The sequence below is a fragment of the Ascidia mentula genome, chromosome 6 (genome assembly GCF_947561715.1).
Source record: "Ascidia mentula chromosome 6, kaAscMent1.1, whole genome shotgun sequence".
Taxonomy (NCBI): Eukaryota; Metazoa; Chordata; class Ascidiacea; order Phlebobranchia; family Ascidiidae; genus Ascidia; species Ascidia mentula.
Window position 1 is genome coordinate 2,856,268 of NC_138571.1, and position 7,430 is coordinate 2,863,697.

At 39.8% G+C, this 7,430-nt stretch overlaps 1 pseudogene; it reads left to right on the forward strand.

The window, feature by feature from the left end:
• Positions 1-76: 76 nt before the first annotated feature.
• Positions 77-6,283, forward strand: LOC145906871 (uncharacterized; annotated as a pseudogene).
• Positions 6,284-7,430: the final 1,147 nt, after the last annotated feature.

The window sequence follows — 7,430 nt, forward strand, 5'->3', positions numbered from 1 at the left end:
TACGTGACAATTTATATTAACGTGAAAATATTACCTGATAACATGCCTAGGAAACTTAACCATTGTTTGTTCGAGTATGTCTACAGATTACTATTACAACAGTTCTACGATCTCCATTGAACTACAGAGCACACTAGAATGCTACGGTACGTTCGAACGATATATCGATACGATTGTTTCGTGAAGACATTCGGAACGATTAAAACGGTTGGGAAAGAATATCACACGAAGGACACGAATCACATGAATACACAACCGTTGCTATCGCTACACTTTGAAATGAAACACGCTTGGCAAGACGCTACCTAAGAATGCTTTTACCCACAACCCAATGGAGAGAGATTTCGAAAAATGGCAACCTTAGTCCATAAATGCAAACGTTTACATGTGACGTAAAATTGCGCTGCACCCATGACGCACGTACATCAGCTGACAACCACTAACAAAACCTTTTCTGAACCTGGGGGCTCCTGCATCAAACTTTATTATTCATTGTTATTTTTTGTTACATTTTGTACCAAACTTTAATTACGTCGCGTACTTGCGCATATGGCATTCTGGCTTAATCGTGATATAAGGTATGTTTTATATGTGCAAAAAAGCCATGATGTTGGAGAGCTGCAGACAGGGTGTGTATACGCACTGTTTCGACCTGTAAGGTCTCATCAGTGCAGCTGTTGATGTGGCACTGTGCTAGCTTTTACACAAGCGGGCACACTTAGTTTCCACTTTGTGGTACCTTTCGGTCACCGTCGATCTGTTGGGTACCCTATACTGAGTACCAAACAACAGAGAAGAACCACTGTGGAGCGCACTATGGCCAAACGGATCTGCTTGGTAACCCATAGTGCTAAGGCAAAAACACAAATGCAATATATGTGCAAAAATGCATTGTCAAAGATTCATTCAGATCAGATCACTCGACTCGATGCCATTCTGACTTTTTTCGAATGATGGTCCTCTGTATTTGACTGAAGTTCTTGAATGCATTGACAGTTTTGTTGTTGGAAGTTGTAACATAGATAGTTTGGAAAATTTTGCTTCTAAAAAAATCGATGCCATTCTGACTATTTCGATAACGAACGTTTAAAATGATAACTCAACTCTGTATAGTACTAAAAAAAGCAGTAGCTTTTTTGTACAGGATCAGCCTGGCTTTTGATCAGGAATATATATTTCACCCCAAGGACATCTTCAGTTCCTTGCAGTAAACACGATACAAGATATTAAGACATCTGCAGTTTTGGGTAGATCCCATTATTTCAATTTCTGAAGTCAACTCCGTATTTGCTGTTTTCATGTCTGTCAAGTTTTGCCATCTTAATAAAAGATTGTTTATTCTTGTGATGCAACAAGTGAGTCACAGAAATTTAACTACACTCTCTCTTGTCTAAATGAGGAAAAATCTCAAAGGTAGGACATGTAATATCGTATAGGGACACTGAAAGAATTTATGCTGCGCTTAAAGAGCCTTTGTTGAAATTTTATGACAAGGATGAAATCAGTCACTCGAACGAGTTTTTAAACAGGACATCTTTGCATGGAAAAAAAGCCCTCTGAGTTGTTGCATGAAATGTTAATTCTTCTCGACCATTCTGGAGATTTAGAACCTAGTACAGAGCGCTTGTTAAAACGTTTCTTCATAGACAAGTTGACGCCGAATATTCACTTAATTTTTGCTACCGATTATGATTTGGATTTGAATACTCTTGCTCTTAAAGCTGATGCCATGTTGTCTAGTTCTCCTAGTTAGCCTATTTCCCGTGTTGAAGAGGAAACATCAGTTAATGCTCAAATGCTTATGAATGACCATCTTGATCGAAAAATAAAACAGATTAGTCAAAAGAATAGTGAACTGTCTTCGCCGAAAACTTTTCCAACACATTCTTATAAACCGCAATATTCTTACAATCATTCGTATCGCCCGAGGCGTGTTCACGACCAATCTTGGGTTAACTCTGCTCGAAGAAATTGGAATGGCTATGATAATCGCTTTCGAAATTCTTTTTCATCAGCTCCTAGACGTTTTTAAAGTCAAGTCAAAACATTAGTTACAAGCATTATGGTTTTAATGCTCGGTCTTGTATTCCGCCTTGTTCCTTTCCACATTCGTTTAATGGTCCAAAAAACTAAGGCCGGCCTCCTCAAGGTGGGGTTGGAGAGGCCATAGGTTTTCTCACGAAACCTTTAACGTTTATGACTCCCGTTTGAATTTATCTTTTTTGGTCGACACTGGATCTGATGTATCGTTGGGTCCTTTATGGTTTGATAAGCATTGCTTCCAACGAGTTAACACCGTATTTCGAGGCATTTCTGGCAGTTGTCTTAAGATTTTTGAATAACGCACTTGAAAGTAAATTTTGGTCCAAATCGTTCTTATTCTTGGAAGTTTTATGTTGCTGACATTGACCATGACATAATTTCAAGTGATTTTCTGAAATATTTTGATTTTCTTGTTGATGTCAAAGAAGACGTTTGATTAATAATTTTAGATCCTTTTCGCGCAACAGAGATAGACAGGAAGGCTTGCGTGATTACCATAATGCTCATGAAATGCGTAATTTTTATTCCAAATTACCATCTTATGGACGTTGTAATCATTACGCACGCAGTATTCGACGCATATCTTTTCATGGAAATATTAGAAAGAAGTTTGTTCGTGTTGTCCAGCGAAGTATTAATAGTTGTGGTGCAGTGACGTCAGAAGTTGATAACAGAAATAATTAAGTGACTTTTGAACGAAAAGAAAAAGAGTTGAATGAATTTGAGAAAATTATATCTGAATTTCCCAAGGTTACAGAGCCTATGTGCAGGGTGTCGATTTATGCCATTTTCACCATTCTGAGTGTTCGACACGCAACGCCACTGTTCGACACGGGGAGCGTGAATAAATGTTAAGTTACCGGTATACAGTACCACGAACAGACCAACGCTTTGTTATCTACCATAAATTGAATTACATATAATTACTCAATTTAGCCTAACGTATCGGTTACGCCAATCTTGCAACATTCACATCGATCTTACTAGTTTTCTGTTTTTGAAGATTGGACGCCAACGATTCAACTATTCACATGTAGTTTTCATTATTTTTTTTGCCATACATGCTGGTGGCAAATGTGGTTCGAAGACGTTGGTGCCAGTATGAGTCGTTTAATTTCAAACCGCAAACAATTATTTGGGAAGAAATTTGAATTTCGAGTCTTTATTAAACAACAGCTTTGAACTGAACAGTTACGTAGTGTTGAAAATTCAATGGCATAATCGTTCGGGATCCCCACCCAAAATAAATTTGTCTGTTTAGATGGCTAAATAAACGCAGCCGCAATAAATTTTTGGACAAAATCCATACAAAAACCAACCAGCACTTGCTTTAACGTTTGGTGAATAAGCGTGTTACACCTAAAACTAACCATTGTTACCGAACACGTGGCATTGTTACGAAACAAGTTGCATTTTCCGTTCAATCGGACCTTAAAAGAGACATAGCAGCCTACAACATGCAATGTTTTAATTATTTTGTCGTTATTTTAACGCGTATTCCAAACTTATGCAAGTTCAAGAATCCTGTAATTGAAATAAGCCTGGCCGTCAAGCGTTAGTTACCTAATACGACATTTTAGCTATTCGACACGCTCGACAATTTTTCTCAAGATGTTCGACACGCAGAAAAATATCGATGCCCTGCTATGCGTATTGGTAAGCCTGCTCAACACACAGTGAAGCATAAGATTATTACTAAAGGCTACCCTGTCAGTTGTCGACCTAGACGCTTGTCTCCGGAAATGCTTCAGGTTGTACATGAACAGTTCGATGAACTTGAGAACCTAGCAATTCTCCTTGGTCTTCTGCCATTCATGTCGTTCCTAAACCCAATTGTAAATGGCGCATCAAAAAGGCTAAATTTGATTACTGAGGCTGACAGATATCCAATTCCATTTTTGGCTGATTTTGTTGACAATTTTGATGGTGCTACTTGTTACATCTTATTTGCCAGTAATTGCTGATTTTTATAAATGTACATTTTTCTCTACACTCATGTGTGACGTAATAATAAGAGACCAAGTTTTAAGTGATAACGCAACGTGCAGTGTTGTCAGTCGCTTTTTACGCCCAATTGGGCGTGTTGTCTTGGGTGTTTGCGCTTTTTTATTGCACCTTGCGCTTTGGGCGCATTTGGGCGTGTTTAAGAAATTTAAAAATTTGATAATTAACTCATTAATTATGTAACAAAACGCTGTTTCAGCCGTATTTAAAATACTGCAAACTGACCACACAACGAAATATGACGTCATAATCATATTTAAAAGACGACTGTAATCAAAATATTTAGTGTTACAGGTGTTGCGTCCTGCTCACGGTCTTAGTTTACGGTTTTAGTGTTCAACCATAAGCATAAAATGACCATTGGTGTACGTAACTGATATGTGTAAACTTCATTAACATTGGGCACATTTGGACGTGTTGTGTTTGCAGAAATTGGCGCTTTTGGGCGTGTTGAAACAAAAAATTAGGCGCTTTTGGTAAAAAAAATCTGCACTGGCAACGTGGTTCTGTCCTTTTTGTGTCTGACAACTGTGCAGCACAGTGCTACGTCATTTGATCTGTAAAGGATTTGTGTTGCGAGCGAGCATTTTCTGGTAAGTCTATTTGTACATATGTGTGAAACGACTGAAGTACCGAATAACCGAAATGTGTAAATTGTAACTTTGGCAAATTTAACTGCGATGACTTAGAAGTCAGTTCGCTGAACAGTATAGCTGCCCTTGTTAATGTGATTAAGTTTACACACGGTGTTGACGCTGTCTTTGTACTCACAGTGTCTCTCTTGCATTTGTACACACGTGAAGCGTGTGGTATTCAATCTTCTGTCGCCGAAAGTTATCGGTAAGCATTGTGTGTGTTACGTCATAGTGGCGCATTGTAGTTTATGTTGCCTGTTTCGTTTAGGTGTGCGACAGTAACTGCTTCGACCGTCTTTGCGGTCCAAAGTTTACCGGTTCCCAAATAGTTGCTGAGCCTTGTGCTGTAATTATCTACGTGTGCAGTGTATTTGTTTGACACATTGCCTTCTGTGTAGAAACCGTGTTCTAAGGGTCCACGTGTCCTACATGACCTTCCGTCTCCTCCCGACGTCTGTACCGTCTACATTTCAAATTCATTCTTTCTTGCGTACGATTGCGTACTGCACACTCAACAACAAGAATAACATCAACTGAGTGAGCGAGTTTGAGGCCCATTAAGGATACGCGTTTTCACCGCGGGAATTCCGCCTCGTGTGACGTTCTGCGCCAAGAACCGGGGCGCGTTCAACGGACCTTACAGATTTGTTTGGTTGCGTTTCAAACGATACAGGCAGCGCCGCGCCGCATTATTCTGCCGCATTTTCAAACGCGATGATTCAACCGATTACTGCAAATCCCCAATCATCATATTCTACAGCTCAGCCTCGTCTAAGTTATTTTGTACCCCCTGGAATTAATGACCACGCCGCATCCATATTTTTACCTCGAGGTCAGGCACCGTTTTTGAAACCTTGTTATCCTGGTTTATCCGCACCGCATTTTTCCCCCAGCCAAACTGCACCTTTCCACACCCATGGCATGGCAGCGAAACGATCTTGCGCTGGAAAATAAGCGTCCAAGTGTACTTTTAAATCACATGAAAGTTCTCTTGGGCAATTACCAAGATTTAAGTCCAGATGCGGAAAAATTGTTAAAAGAGTTGTTTTATGACAGATCAGAATGATATTGGGGCCTGACTATGGTTTGTCAGTTGATTTATTGGCCGACAAAACTGATTACATAATTTTGATTAGCAAACCAGGTAAGTTTCAGTCACACCAAGTGGTTAATAAACAGCATGTTCCACATAACGTCTCGGATCCCAAAAACATTTTTGCCAGCACTCAAATGGTAATAAATGATAACATAGAGAGGCGTCTAAGGGAAATGACCGAAGAGTTACAGGCGTTAAAATCTGATCAAACTGTAACTTCTGCAACTCCCCGATTTCAGGCACCAAGAGAGCAAAATGGCAGTTATTATAGGTCCGGAAACTTTGCCGCACGCAACAACAATTATCGACCACCACAGCGCCGAGAATTTACTGCCCGAGGCAAACAAACATTAATGGCGGACGGGATTTTCAATGACCGCGCTTCTCACAGGCGCCACCTTCCGACTTGTGTTATTATCACAACAGGTAAGGTTCGCATGCATATAATTGTATTCTGCTCTGTTCTTTTAATCATCAGGAAAACGGGAAGCGTCCCTCTCATTAAGGGTGAACAATGTCAGGGGCGAAAAACATTCTAGCACTTTCACCATTTTGATAAGATTCATAAACTTAATTTTTTTGTAGATACTGGCAGTGCTTTAAGTCTTATTCCCCGCAACTTAGTGCGTGAATTTAATCCTAGTTTACCTGTAAAAATGAAATGCGCGCTGGGTAACGAATTTTAATGTTATGGGGAAATATTATCGCAAACTTACCTAAATAATGTGAACGAATAAAAAATGTTGGGTAAATTCAAGATTCTATACCGCATATGCGCAAGTTACGTCAAATTACGCAACTCGTATTCAGAAAAATGGGACTTAAGTCGACGCAAAGGTCCCTTTTTCCTGTAAAGTGACGCATTCTATAGTTGTCTTTGTGCCCTTGTACGAGGTCCTAACGAGATGTGCTCGGCAAATCATTTTCGTACCTCGCTCGTAAACGCCTCGTTAAAATCAGTTTTAACGAGCTCGTTTGTTTAACGAACGAGGGTCGGTTAATTAACAACTGCCAGTCGGCACTCAGCTCGTACGTTTGCACCAACAGCTTATTAACAGGATGGAGAAAGAACGAAATATAAAATACTGTGATTAAATGTACAGAGAACACGATGCGTGCGTGGATCAAATATTCCCACATTACTGTTTTAATGCAGTGATTCCCAAACTTTTTGTGGTTGCGTACCACTTGGAGGCAAAACAATTTCGACGCGTACCACCTAGTTGAGTGTTACGAATGAACCTAAGGTCCCAGGGGATGAAGTAACAAACATTTCGAGATCAAATATAATGTTTTTCGAGATCACTTCCGATTTTTTTAAATTTGAACCATCCGCAAATTACTGATAGGTGCTCACGTACCACCTGTAATGCTGTCACGTACCACCTGTAATGCCGTCGCGTACCACCGGTTGAGAAACACTAGTTCAATGACCCTACATTACTCGTGACTTACAGTGACGTACTTTGGAGTGTTTACATTTCTCGCAAAGGCAAGTTTACCGATGGAACTTCATTTGGTGTAGTAAGCACTTACGTTGGGAGGCGTCAAAGAGAAAAAAAAACAATTCTCTTTGAAGAGATTCCAAGACAAAGTAGCATTGGGAAAATATAGTTTTTTATATTTTACGCGTGTCGCACCAGAAGATGCGT